Below are 13,558 nucleotides of genomic sequence, written 5' to 3' on the forward strand. Positions count from 1 at the left end.
ATGAGTGGTGCGTGTGATTTTTCAAACGCGTTCCCTTTGGCACGTCTGTGCCAGCAGCGTTAGTGAGAGCCCCAGGATGCCTCTGCTGGAGCCCGGGAACACCTTCCTTTGAAATTTGCCTTCTCTCTCCCCAAACCCACCACTGAGCACTGGGGGTGGGAGGAGGTGAGGCCTCCTTTGGCTGTGGTCCTTTACCCTGAACAGCTCAGCTGCTGCACAGGGTCCCCAGGTCACCCCAAAACCAGCCTCAAAAATTGATCAGGGCTGCTCCTCCATGGCCAGGCTCCCCAGCCTGGATGCAGGCAGAGCCAAAACACACAGAGGCACATTAAAGGATGGCTGGTGTGGCTTTGAAATAGCAAATCCCCTGTAGCCTAGTTTTTAGAGAAAGTATTTTGTAGCTGGTTTTTCTCTTTGTGACTAAACATGGTTATTAAGGCCCCAAGTGCATCATTAAACCTGTTATTAAAAGTAAACATGCTAAGGAGAATGTACTGCTGTGTAGCAAGCTCATCCAGGGCACTGGACCCTCTGGAAAAGTCATTAACATTTGTATTTAAAGTGAACATAGTTAAGAACATATTGGACTAATTCAGGGCCTTAGAGCTATTAAAATGACTGCCATTAAAAATAAATATGTTGGGCAGAATATGTTGCATAATTAAAATTATTACAGTGTTTACTCTGTTTTTTATGCTGGCCTCTAGTTTAAGAGGTTATTTGTATGTATATAAAATATATACCTGTATTTTATATTTATACCTACACAGTAATATGTCTAACTATATATATTTGGTTATCTATTGTCTTAAAATGACTCTGTAGGATAAATTTGACTTCCTTGTTGCAGGATGAGACAGAGCCCTAGTGGGGTGAAGTCTTGATTAAAACCATGGGGGAAAAATAATAAATAAGTCTTGGCTATATGTAAGTGTTGTGGCCGCAGTCCAGTGGCTGTTGAGTTCAGTGGGAATCTTTCCTTGACTTTGCAGTGCTGGGTCAGACCTCAGGAATGTGTCTCTTGCTTTGATGGTTTTGCTATTGGTAGGTCAGCTTGGAAAATCAGCAAATCAGCAGCTTTACTTTCCACGGGCCATTCCCAGGCGAGCTCCACCAGGTTCTCACTTCAGCCTGGTCCCCTGCAGCTCTCCTGTCCCTGGGGAGGTGGCAGGGTAGGACCATCTCCCTGTCACAGGGTTCTTCCCACCTGTGTGGGAAAAGGTGCTCCCAGGGAAGAGCAGAACTTCCCAGGGAAGAGCAAAACTGCTCCCAGCAGTTTTGGACATGAGCAGTGACCTTTGCCTTGCCAGTGCCTGGGACATGTGGCATCTCCTGCCAAGGTCCTGGTAGATCCAATCCACATAATGTATATAAATGTTTTATAGAGCCAGAGAATAGTCCAGGTTGGAAAGGACCTTTCAAGGTCATCTGGCCCAAACTCTCCTGCATCTTCAGCTAGAACCAGGGTGCTCAGACTCAGCCCAACCTGACCTGAATGTTTACACAGATGGGACATCCACCACCTCTCTGGGCAGCCTATGCCAGTGCCTCACAACTCTCCTTGAAAAAAAAAAAAAAAAAAAAAAAATCTCTTTCTTATATTTGGCCTGGAACTCAAGCAGGGGCCATCATGCAAATGCAGTTACCTCCCAGGGACCTGAATGGGACCTGAGGCTTTTGTGATTTTGGGAGAGTTCATTAGGAAAAAAATTTTTGAATGCTCACCATACCAGCCAAGGGCTGTATTCCAGTAATTCCTCTGGGATTCCCAGTGACTCCAGCACCCCACAGGATCAGAGGTGGTGGGAGCACAGGTTAGGGTGGAAGAAGCTGTACTAAGTACTGAGGAATTGCATGGGATGGGGGATGTCCCTTGAAGAGCAACCTATTGGAGGGGTTTCACTGTGTTCATTAATTGCTGTGAAGGGGTTAATTAAACCCTGATTGGTGGCAGTGACCAGCACCTTCCCCTCCAGCTCTTCTTCCAGGAGTGCTTGGGGTCTGCATTCCCAGTAACCACAGGGCCACCCCGGATGTCGGGGGTGCTCTCAGGTGCCCAGGGCTCACCTGCGGGGATGCCCCAGCAGCACGGCCCCGTGCGGGTGTTTCTCTGGCTGGCACGACCCCAAACGCCGATCACGGGCGGAGATAAACGCCGCTGGCTTTCGAGGAACGGAGCGGGGAATGTCAGCAGATGGCACTATTTCTTCTGCCATAGGAGCTGCTGGTATCCCCCTGCTCCGAGCCGTGCCTGGACCCGGGGAAGCTCCAGGCTCAGGGCAAAGCGCTTCCAGAGCCCCAAAGCGCTTCCAGAGCCCCACCAGCCGTGGGCTCCGCCCGGGATGTGCCCGCCGGTGCCGGGAGCAGGGCAGGGAGTTCCCAGGGTCCCCATGGAGACCTGTCCTGCTGGATGTTGCCTTCCCATCGGCTACGGTGCCCGACTGTGACTCAGTGATCACCAGCACAAACCTCAGGCCGCGCTGCCAAACCACTGCGCTGCTTTGTTTTGTATCGGCTCTTTTTTTAGGGTTGAAAATCGGTGTTTGTTGCTGACTCTCCAGGTGGAAAAGGAGGAGAAGAGAGTTTTGGTGCCCCTCCCTGCTCCCCTTCGTCGGCATCCCACTCCAGGTGATACTGCTGTGACCAATGTCCCCAGATGCTGCGAGCCGGAGAGATGCCTACAGCCAGGGGTCTCAGTTGGACGAGTCCCAATGGGATCTCACCACCCAGATCGGCCCGATAAGCTCCTTGTATCAGCTGCAAACCCCTCACCCAGCTCTGCCCCAGCACTCCGGGGGCTGCACAACCCTGGGGCTGCTCTCTTCTGCCCCATCCTTGATTTCAGGCACCAGGGCTGCTCCTGTGGCTGTACCTGTGCTGCAGCACTGGCTGCCAGTGGCAGTGGGGGGACATTTTCCACCTCACTGAATTAAACTTCATCTCCGAGAGGTGCTACCCAGCGCAGCTGAATATTTAAATAATGAAACGAAACCGTGCTGGTGGGAGTACAGCTGCTATTACACTTATTAGTTAATTGTGGCGGTGTTTCAGAGCCCTAGGCATGCACCTGGACCCCTCGTGCTAGGTGCTGTACAAACAGGATGGAGGAGAAGACTTTGGCGTTTAAAGGCACTGAGTCATTCCTTCGCCCTCTCATCTGAAACCTCAGCTTTGTGTAAAACCTTTAGGATTTTGTTTAATGGGCGCAGCTAATGGTGAGGTAATCAGGGAGCCTTTCGACACAAAACCCAGCGATCAGTGGGTTGGATGCCTTTTGATCTCTCTGCGGAGCAAAGGCATCGAGAGGAGAAGCTGCGCGGTGGGGTACCGGGAGATGCTCTGCGAGTGGGCGGCAGAGACCGGCCCGGGGCAGCATCTCCCACACCAAGCCCCTTGTGTTAGGATCCAGCTGGGGACCATCACCCTCATGCCATGTCCTGGGGCAGTCTGGAACCTCGTGGGCACATCTCTGACTCTGGCTAAGATCACCCAAGAGAAGATGGAGAATACTAAGGGTGACTGTCCCTCCCTGCTTCCTGCAGAAAGGAGAATATCTGTACAAGACTTCTGCTTGCAGAACATGGGTTTTGACTTATGGTCTCTGAAGGCACCCAAACTGAGCAGTGGGTGCAAATCATGCCCTTCCCAGGCTCCTGGATGTCCTGCTTTTGTCTGGCCATCTCTACAGCTTTGCTTCCCAGAGGAAACCATGGAAAGAGGAGAAGGTCCCCAGCAAGTTCCTGCAGCAGAACAGTGTCTGATGGGTGCTCACAGAAGGGGTGGATTATCTCCTCTTGGGGGTTACCTGGGGAGCCCAGGGTGTCCCTCCTGTGGCTGTGTGTACAGTGCACAGCCAGGATGGAGCAGAAGTCCTCTAGGCTGCTCCTCTCCTGGGATGACTTCACCAAATCCTTTGGTGTCTGGCAACATCTGGCAGGGGCTTGGGCTGGGGCAATGAACGGCAGAGGCCCCAAGGTGAGCCCTGGAGCTGTGCTCATGGGTGCATTCTTTGACACGGATCTTGGCCTGGCAAGCTGGTACAAGCTACACCTGCAGGACTCTTTTCACTTTCTGCTGGTGTGAGCAAGGTCTAACTCTGGAGATCCACCTCAGGGTGGTGCTGCTCCTCTCCCATCACCTGGCACCTTGGCACATTGTATGGGTGCGTGGGTCAGCTTTGTAGCCCCCCAAGATCCCAGCCTTGCAGTTTTTTGACTAAGCTGGGACCAAACTTTGCCAGGTTAGTGTTCAGCTGGATGAGCCACTGCATGGTAAGAAGGAAGGGAGAAGGGGATATATGGATAGAGCAGGGGATGGATGGTTTGGGGTTAAGGATACAACTTCCTTCTCAGGGCTAATGCTAAGGCAATATCCTTGGAAAGAACCTTGCAGAAGTGTGTTTAGAAGTGCTAGAGTAGAAACAGCAGCACTGAAGGTCTCCTTTTCAGTGGCAGCCAGCTCATGGAATGGGGAAAGAAGATTGATGGCGATATGGCTGCTCCTGCTGGTGTCAGATTAAGATGTCCCAGTCTGTTTAGGATGTGCAATATAAAGAATAACCTCCTCTACAGTTATCGCACCTGACAAGCAACCAATAATAAATAATATGGAAAAATGATAATTTTATCATAATTTCTTCATCATAAGGAAATGGAATGAACAGGGTAATGGAGAGGGTAATACAGCTGGAGATCACAGCTAAAGCTGTAGCTGAGCACCAAGTCATCCTGTTCAGCACTGAAAGGGAAGGTTTCTGCTCTGCTTAGCATTAAATGTCTGTGTCTGAAACATAGGGATGTCAGGCTGGGAGACCAGGCTGCTCACAAAGATGCTTCTCAGCAAATATTGTGGTAGTCCTGACAAACGATATCTCCCTTGGGCTGGCCCAGTGAGGTGGGTTGGGTTGGTGCAGTGGTAGATCAGCTTGGTCAAGCTAAAGCCAGAGATGGTCTGACTCACTATGTCACTACATGGCAGTGCTGAGAGCCCAGGGGCTGCCACTCACCCTGCAGGGTGGCTTTAGGTGGGGCTGAACACCCACTCTGTCCTGGGAGCTGGCATCTGCCACTGGGGGTGACAGCTCTGCCCTGAGCTGTCACCAGCGCAGATCCTGTCCAAGCAGGGGCATCTCTGTGGGGCAGAGATAAAATGTGATATGTGATATGCTAAGCATATCACAATATAAATTTAACAATATAAATTTCTTGCCCATTTTGCTGATTTTTCTCCTTGTTCCAGCCATGGGCACCTCACCTACCCTGGCTAATGCTCCACTGATGCAAATCTTTATCTCAGCCAGCTTCAGTCACCAGGGGTGGGAACTGTATCACTAAACGCAGGCAGGTAAAAGCCCCAGAGGTCTTGCTCTGTTCTTTTCATAGTTGATGGAGATTTAATCTGCACAGCCAGGGGAACTGAGGGTGCAGTTCATCTTGTCTTGAAGCAGTTGCAAGCAGGCTGGGTGAATTTTACCTCCAGAGGGCCTTTGGTGACTACAAAGGGAGCTGAGGTACCTGCTGTGCTCCAGGTCAGTGCTGCAGAGACTGACTGTCAAGTGATGCAAATGTCACCCTGGTCACACTTGGCTCTGGGCTCCTTCAGCAGAGAGTGGATAAAATGCCTGTAGGGCAACTCAGCCTACCTGGCCTAGACACGTCCCCAAAGGTGGAGCAGGATGGGCCTCTGGGGCATCCTCTCTCTTGCTGTGGACAGTAGATATTTTAGGTGGCTAAAAGGTGTTTAGAGGTGGGTTCTAGAAGGTGACTTAGGAGATAAGCATCCTCCCTACCTTTAGTCTAAGATCACTGCCTCTCACCCGGCTGCAGGAGAGCTCATGGGTGCCGACCCATCACTGCAAGAGGGTGGCTGCAGGGCAGAGAGCCCTGAGCTGTGTGCTGCCTCTCCCACTGCAGGGCAGCCCCGAATCCCACCAGCATGCCCAGTGGGTTCCAAATGGGGCTACAGCCCTGCCCTGAAAGGCTATGGGCCCTGGGAGAGCCCACCTGCGGAGGTGAAGCCTGTGGCTTGGAGAGGAATGTGAATGTGGGTGGAAACCCTAATTTGTCAGGAGAGGACACTGTCAGGGTCCAGCAAACAAACCCTGGGGACCAGCCTATGTGTGTAGAAGATATCTTGTAACTGGTTCTCCCTTATATTTCTCCTTCCTGTATCCAAACAGGTGACACTTGGAGAGTTTCTGGGAGCTACCATCACCCTCTATATCCATGACCATGTGGCCAGGGGTGTGGTGTCCAGACATGGGACCTGCAAGGACAGTGACCTCATCCCTGGCTTTCATTGACAGCCAAGGGCTTTGGGCCAGCTCTCTATAACATGACAAAAAAGAGACCTGCAGACTATCCCAGCAAGGGAGAAGGACAAGTGGCACAACATGACTGGAGCTGGGGATAGTGGGATGCTTGTCCCAACATCCTGCCATTTCCCCTGGTTTCAGCAGCTCAGCTGAGGGTGAGGTGTCCCATGAGTGTCCCAGGGCCAGTGCTCTGCTCTCCCTCCCTCCCTTTATCTGCAGATCGTGCTATGCTAACAAGGCACACGTACAATGTTTGTGTGTGCATGTGAGGCAGGGCGCTGACTCTGGGCCAAGTGAGAAAAATCATTAGTTACAGGCTCTGCAGGACTGAACTTGACGAGGAACTTGGGGCTTTGCCCCGACAGCGCTCGGCGCTGGTGCATTATTCAGTTTGTGGCTATGTTGATTTGCAGATCTAATCACTCCAACAACACATACAGAAAATTAATTTGGACGTGGGCCTGGTTTCTAGAGAAAGTTGGACCTAAAGGCGGGAGGTTGGTCGTGTGGCTCAGGCAAAGGCCCAGGCTGGGGAATATCCCGTTTCCAGCCCTTGCGCCTCACAAAGGAGGTGGGATGGGGATGGAGTGGCAAGGAGAAGTGGTGTTGAGTGGTACTGGAGCATGGGATAAATAAGATTTCATCTCCACTGAGTCTTTCAAAATCAAAACCCTAATCACTCCGCTCTGGCTTGTGTTCATACCTCTTGCATTCATGGGAGATGAGTTGGATGAAGGGGGAGATGCTCTCCTTTCCCCAGCCAAGGGATGGCCCCCAAGAAGTGTTGATTCAACAGATTGATTCAACACATTTCTAAAAATACCTCTGGTTGGAAAAACATTGCTACTGAGAGTCAGACCAGATGCACTATTCCTGGACTGCCCAAGCCTCCAGACCCTTTCCCCTTCCTCACCTTGCTGACAGTGCCTGCCCCCACCAGAAAACAGCATCTCAGTGCAGACACAGTTCCTCCATGGAGAATCCATGGGTTTGGGTTGCTTCCAGCTGTGAGGGATGCTGCCTGCCCTCCTGCCCAGTCTGTGTGAGCTGGTGCTGTGAGAGCGGGTAGCAGCCTGCAAATCCCTCTGTCTTGAATTACCTGGTGAGTGCTCTCCCTCCTTTTGATCACAGACCCCTTAACTTTGCCTTCAGCCCGGGCTGTCTCAGCCCTGGACATGCTGAATGGTCCCCTTTTAAAATGGGATTTAAGAGGGCATTAGGGACTAATTAGGTCTAATGAACAGCAGTGGCTGTTTTAGACCTGGTGCCTCCAGTTGACATCAAAGGGTGGAGGGGATTGGGTGAAGCTGGAGGAAGTGTTATCAGCAGCAGGAAAGATTTAGACCCTGCAAAATCACCCCCAGCAGGGGCTTTGTGTTCCTAATCCCTCTGTGCCTATCAGGCAGGGAGGTGGTGTGGTCGTCTCCCACTGGAGACAGGTGGGATGGAGAAATCCTGGTGGGAGCCCATCATCACCATAGCTGCCTCCTCTGCCATCCCTCACCATGAGTGGCTGCGATGGATTTGAGTGATCTGGGGCCACTCCAATATGTGGGACACCAGGATAGGGTTTCCCAAGGGAAGAGGTGAGGAACAAGGTGTGAACAAGAGAAAGGAGGTGGAAGGGGACACAGGGACACTTTCAGAGCTGGGAAAAGGAGGCAGCTATTTGCCTCTCCTGGGAGCTTCCTCAAGTGCAGGCAGGGGTGAGTCAGGGCTGCTCATACACAAGCTGCTCATTAGCAACGTGAAGTGCCGGTGCAGGACCCTGAGCCAGGCAGGGTTTATGTGCCCAGGGTGCAGCAATAGCAGCTGAGTCACACACCCTACCCAAAACACTGAAGCCTCTCACCATTTTCTGCATGTCAGAGGGACCTTTGTTGTAAGGGCCTGCATTGTCTCAACGCCATGGCGTGGTCTGAGGGTGCAGGCACTGCGCAGAGCCAGCGGTACCTGCCTCCCATCCAAAGAACCACCAGTTATCTCCTGCCATGACTCGGGTGGTTTTGCCACTGCTGGGAAGTCAGGGGTCAGGCCCAGCACCACGGAGCCGTTTCCTGCCCTCTGCCAAAGCCGGCGATCCGGGACAGGAGAGGTGGAGTTTGCCAAGACCAGTTCTTGCCATGACTCAGTTTACATGGCAGTATCGAACAGCGGTTTGGTGGGGGGGATGTTACAGATATCAAATCCTTTCACTGGAAAGTCAGATCTGGGCAGACGGCATTTTGAAGAGCGCAGGGAAAACAACAACTATTTACGGTTGTTGTTTAGGGTTATGGATGCGAATGCCCTTGAATGATACAAACCATCTTAAGGGGAATTTTTGCGGCTGATTAAGCGTAACCACAAAGCTTCAAGAAAACATGTGTTTATTTTAAGTAAGTAATGTTGATTACTAATGAGAATACTTAGTAGATATGATCAAAGGTAGCTGAAGTGCCGTCATGATATCAAAGACTGGGATGGAACGCTTAATTTAGATGTTGAAAAGCCAATCTAAGGTGAGCGCCTTGAAAGTAAATATCATTAACAGTATCTAGATTAGACCAAGGTATAAAAAGAGTTGGAGGTAACAGCTTTCAAATCTCCCATATAAACAGGCAGGTGATGCTGTAACTGGGGGAGGAGAGTCAGACACAGAGCCCAGGGTAGGGGATGGATTGTGCATCTGGCGCACGCAGCCCCTGGCCGGGCTCCCGGCTCTGCCCATCAGCATCTCAAGGGAGCCGGCTCTCGGAGCCAGCGTGGCTCCTTTCTGCTCCAGCTTACCCAGGGCAAAGGGATGGAAATGAGTGCCCTGCTCCCAGCACTTTCTGCTTGAGCCCTAGTGCAGGGCTCTGGCTGAGGAGGGAAGGCTTGTGAAGGGCTCTGGGCGGGAACAGGGTGTCCTCTCTGCCAGCTGACCCAGGTCTGGCAGACTGATGGAGGGATGAGTCTGACAGTGCAGCTCAGTGCTCAGCATCCAGGTGTCTGAATCCTGCTTCTGAAGCCTGTTTCTCTCTACTACCCCTATCTTGATCTATTAGCCAGAAAGTTCTTGGGGAAAGGCTCCACATGTCCCCACTGTCACCAGCTCTGCTCCTGGATATAAAATTCCTGTAGTGAAACACTGATGGGATTTGGGACAGGCGGGACCTTATATCCCCTTCTTTTGCCAACTGTGTCATGTAAGAGGGAATATGTTATTCATTTGCCCCATATCCATATCCAAGCTCTCAAGTTAGAAAAACAGACAGTCTTAATTGGAAAAAACTTTGAACTTGGCTGAGCTGTGATCCACAGTGTCTTCTGCTAAAAACCTGTGCCAAGATCCACAAACTGGCGAACTCCATGGTGGCTTCAGATCTCTGTCCTCCCTGCTGTCTCCCCAGGATCATTGCAATCAATCCCCTCTCCATCCCTGCTCCCACTGCCCAACGTGAGCAGGGACCCTCCTAGCCCAAATGCCCTGATGATGGCCAGCACCCCCGTGTCACTCCCACACTCCCAAGAGCCACCTCGGGATACGCTCGGCTCCGCACGTTTCCCTGGACCGAGCCCCTTTGCTGGAGCGCTGCGGGGCAGTGAGCGGGTGCCAGACTTCTGCCCTGCCTTGCGTAGGCTGGGGGAGTTTTGCCTTCCCATTTGGGGCCCAGGGAGTGCCCTCATCACTGGGCCTGCTGGGCACCCTGGCTGGCCACACGTGGGCCCAACAGGCTCTTGTTGCATGAATCATCCCCCCTTCCCCAGCTGTGCTGGTGGTCCCATATGGTGTCAGGGATGCTGGAGACAGGGAGAGGTGTTTCCCAGGGAGAAGCCCCAGAAGGGTTAAAGAAGGGTGGCTTTGCAGGCAGGGGTGGTTACTGGGTGAGGGCAGATACCATTCGAAGAGCTGGGTGCTGGCCCTGCACAGGCTGATGCTTTACTACATCATTAGAAATGGTGCTTTCCAGAAAAATAAACTTGAAGTGCCTGTGAGCTACTTTCAAACCCCAGCCTTGCAAAGGCAAGGGGCACTGAAGATTTTCAAAGCTCTGGTGTCCCTGTGTCCTGGCAGGATACCCTGCACAGCCCATGTGTGGCTCAGGAACTGCTGGGGACACAGCAGGGCCAACATCTCAGCCAGGGCTGGAGCACCTCATCTCCAGTGAGTGGTGACAGTGCCATGTCAAGCTCTTACCAGAAGTCTCTTTGCTCCCAAGTGTTTTGCAGGCTCTTGAGTTGTGACAACAATAACAAGAGAAAAGTACAAAAGCTGGTGATTTAAGTAGCTTGAGAACAAATCACTCCCCTGTTTGCTTGAGTGTCACCTGCTCAGTATCTGCTTCATGATATGGATGCACAGTTTTCTCTTGGGCAATGAAAATCTGCATTTCTAATACATTAGAAAAGAAAATAAATAAAATCTAACATGAACAAAGTGATTTCTGGCCCTCTTTGCATATTACAAAGGAGCAAGATGGGCACAGACCCAATTCCTTTGTTCTTTTCAGATCTCTGCTACTGCGAGCAATATTTGTCAAGAGATTTGAAGCTGCAGATGAAAAGTGCTACCTACGGACTGAGTATTATTACTGCTTTAAACTCACACCCTTCAAACCAGCTGGCTGTCCCTGTTTAAAGGGAGGTGTGTGGCCAAACAGGTAGGACAGACACCAGCTGCCAGGATGCCCTGGGTCCTTGGCTTGTCCTCACTGCCAAGGCTGTGGACACATTCCACGTGCAGTCCAGCACGGACCCTCATCATTGATAGCACTGGGGGGCAGCAAGGAATGCAGACCTGGGGTAGGGAGTTGCTCAAGAGCATTTTTAAGACCCAGATTTTGAGATGGAGCTGAACAAGCTGCTTCAGTGTTGACCCTGCTGTGTTTAACACCAGAAGGCAAAGTCATGGTGGAGTTTGGTGACACGGAGGTTGGTGTAGTATAACCTTGGGTGGACATGCAGGGAAGCAGAGTCTCTCCTGTCACAGCATCATTTCTTGGATAAACTGGTCTGCACTTACTGCAAATCTCCATGACCAAAGTGCAAGTGTATGGGGAGAAGGGATTGGATTTTATTTTTCGGGTGATAAATCTATGCTCACAAAATTTTGTATGTCCTGCCATCATACAATCCTGTTCTCTGTGAGCAGGGAGCCATCCTGGCATCCTCAGCACCAACAAAGAGAAACCCATCCATGACATTAAGTTCTGCTCAACAGCAGCTCAGATTAAGAAAGGTTTTCTTGTGCTGGAAACTCCATGAATAAGAATGTTAGGAATTGGCTTAAACCACCAGTGACATAATTAGAAGGCTTTTGATATGCCAATTTGGCTGATCTCAGTTACTTCCCCCTGGTGCTGGGGAGTGTCAGCAGAGGGATTAGCCTCCAGTCACTTCCTGACACTCTGCTAAATCTTCTCCCTCTTTGTTCTTCATCCAAGACAGGGGAAAAAAGGAAAAACAGGGAAGCAGCTCAGGAGATACTGAAGTGAAGCAGCGTGTGCTGCATCCCTGACCTGCCTTCAGTTTACACTACAGGCTCTCCTTAGGGGTGTAATGCAATTACGGCTATAACTGGGTGCTATACATTTTAATCCCATTAGAAACAGCCTTTTAACAGCTCCTGACTGACTATAATATGTAATCTCATTAGAGACACTACCTTTATACCTTGTACAAGAACATCCAAGCAGAAATCAAAGGCTGGGATAAGGCTAACATGGTTTTCTTCTTTTAAAACACTGTCTGCTTTCTTGCTTGTATTTGGGGTGCTGTTATACAGGCACAAAGGCACAAAGGGTTTGGTGGGGTCAGGCTGGATGGGGTTTGGAGCCACCCCTGTTTTTTCTCCTCTAGTTCTTCCAGCACTCATCATGCCCTCCCAGGGATGGGGTGCTGCTGTGTGCAGCCCATGTGCCTGGTCTAGGTCTGCTGGCCTGGCACATGCAGGGATGTGCAATCCTCATCACTCCTGAGGCTGGCTCTGTGCAAACTAAGACAAATATTGACCGAGGCTGGGCCAAAGCTGGAAGGATTTCTCCTGCTGGAGCGTGTTCACTGCCTGCCTCCCACGATACCACAGTGCACTGACCAAAGCCCTTGGTGCGGGTACAGCTGTGTCTACACCACGTCTGCTTGTGTTGCTCTGCCAAAGGCAGGGAGGAGAAAGGGAGGGGTGATTTTAATTTTTTTTTAATCTGTTTTCCTCAAGGATTTATCAGCGCTCAAGTGTCTTCTTTCATAGCAATCTTTGAAACTTAAGGCAAACTTCAGGCAAATTTTCTGGGGGAAGGCAGACTTGAAGATATTCAGTTCCTACATCCTATACTAAAATAGACTCATGAGAAGTTTTCAGATAGATTTGAGCTCATTAGAGACCAGTGCCCATATGGGATAGGGACAGTGTAGATGTCCCAACCACAGGCCAAGCTTGGTGGGGTTGTGCTCCCTATCTGAGATTCCAAACTCTCAGAGCTGGATGGGGGTCCACATGTCCCTCCCATCCCAATTCAGCTCAGATGATGTTGAAATAGCATCTCAGCCTAAAATACTGGGATGGACAGCACAAGGCTTGGACAGAGCGGCAAAGGTCAGGGAGGGAGGACAGGAGGACAGGACAGACCTGTTGCGTGGGGACAGCAGGGCGTCCCTTCTCCACGCTGAAAACCCCAGATACTGCAGCCAAGGGCAGTCAGGACCTAGTCCTGGTCTCTTTCTGAAGGGAGAGCAGCTGGTCCTGACTTAATGAGTCATCATGGACCAGGACAACCAATTACTTGGACATAAATGTGTTAAAAACAGGGGAAAAGGGCAATGTTGAGCTGAGCAGCACATCGGTCCAGGGTTGGGGGCCACTGTGACTGTCCCTCTGATGAGGCTTAAGAGATCTTGATCTTTGGGATCTTTAAAGACTGCAAAGACACTTATTTTTGCAAGAGGGGTGTTAATCCCAGCAGATTCAAAGGGGTGATAAAGCACTTTGTCTCTTGCTCTACAGTAATTGCAACTTCTGACAACTCTGATAAACTAAAATGAGGTTCTCAAAAGCATCCACCCAAGGCTTTGTGGGGCTGCAGTCAGGGTTGTATTTAAATGCCCCTAATGAGTACCTAGAGCAAATGGGAAAGACATGCAAATCAGATGTCTAATTGAATGGGCCTTTGAAGGAATATCCCAAGCCCTGGGTAATTGATGGGTTATCTTTCCACTGGCTTGCCTTGATTGCATCTCCTTCCGCATTATTCTTTCCTAGGAGTCTGGTTTAACAGGAAAAGTGGTGCA

Source organism: Haemorhous mexicanus, chromosome 4 (assembly GCF_027477595.1).
Source record: "Haemorhous mexicanus isolate bHaeMex1 chromosome 4, bHaeMex1.pri, whole genome shotgun sequence".
NCBI lineage: Eukaryota > Metazoa > Chordata > Aves > Passeriformes > Fringillidae > Haemorhous > Haemorhous mexicanus.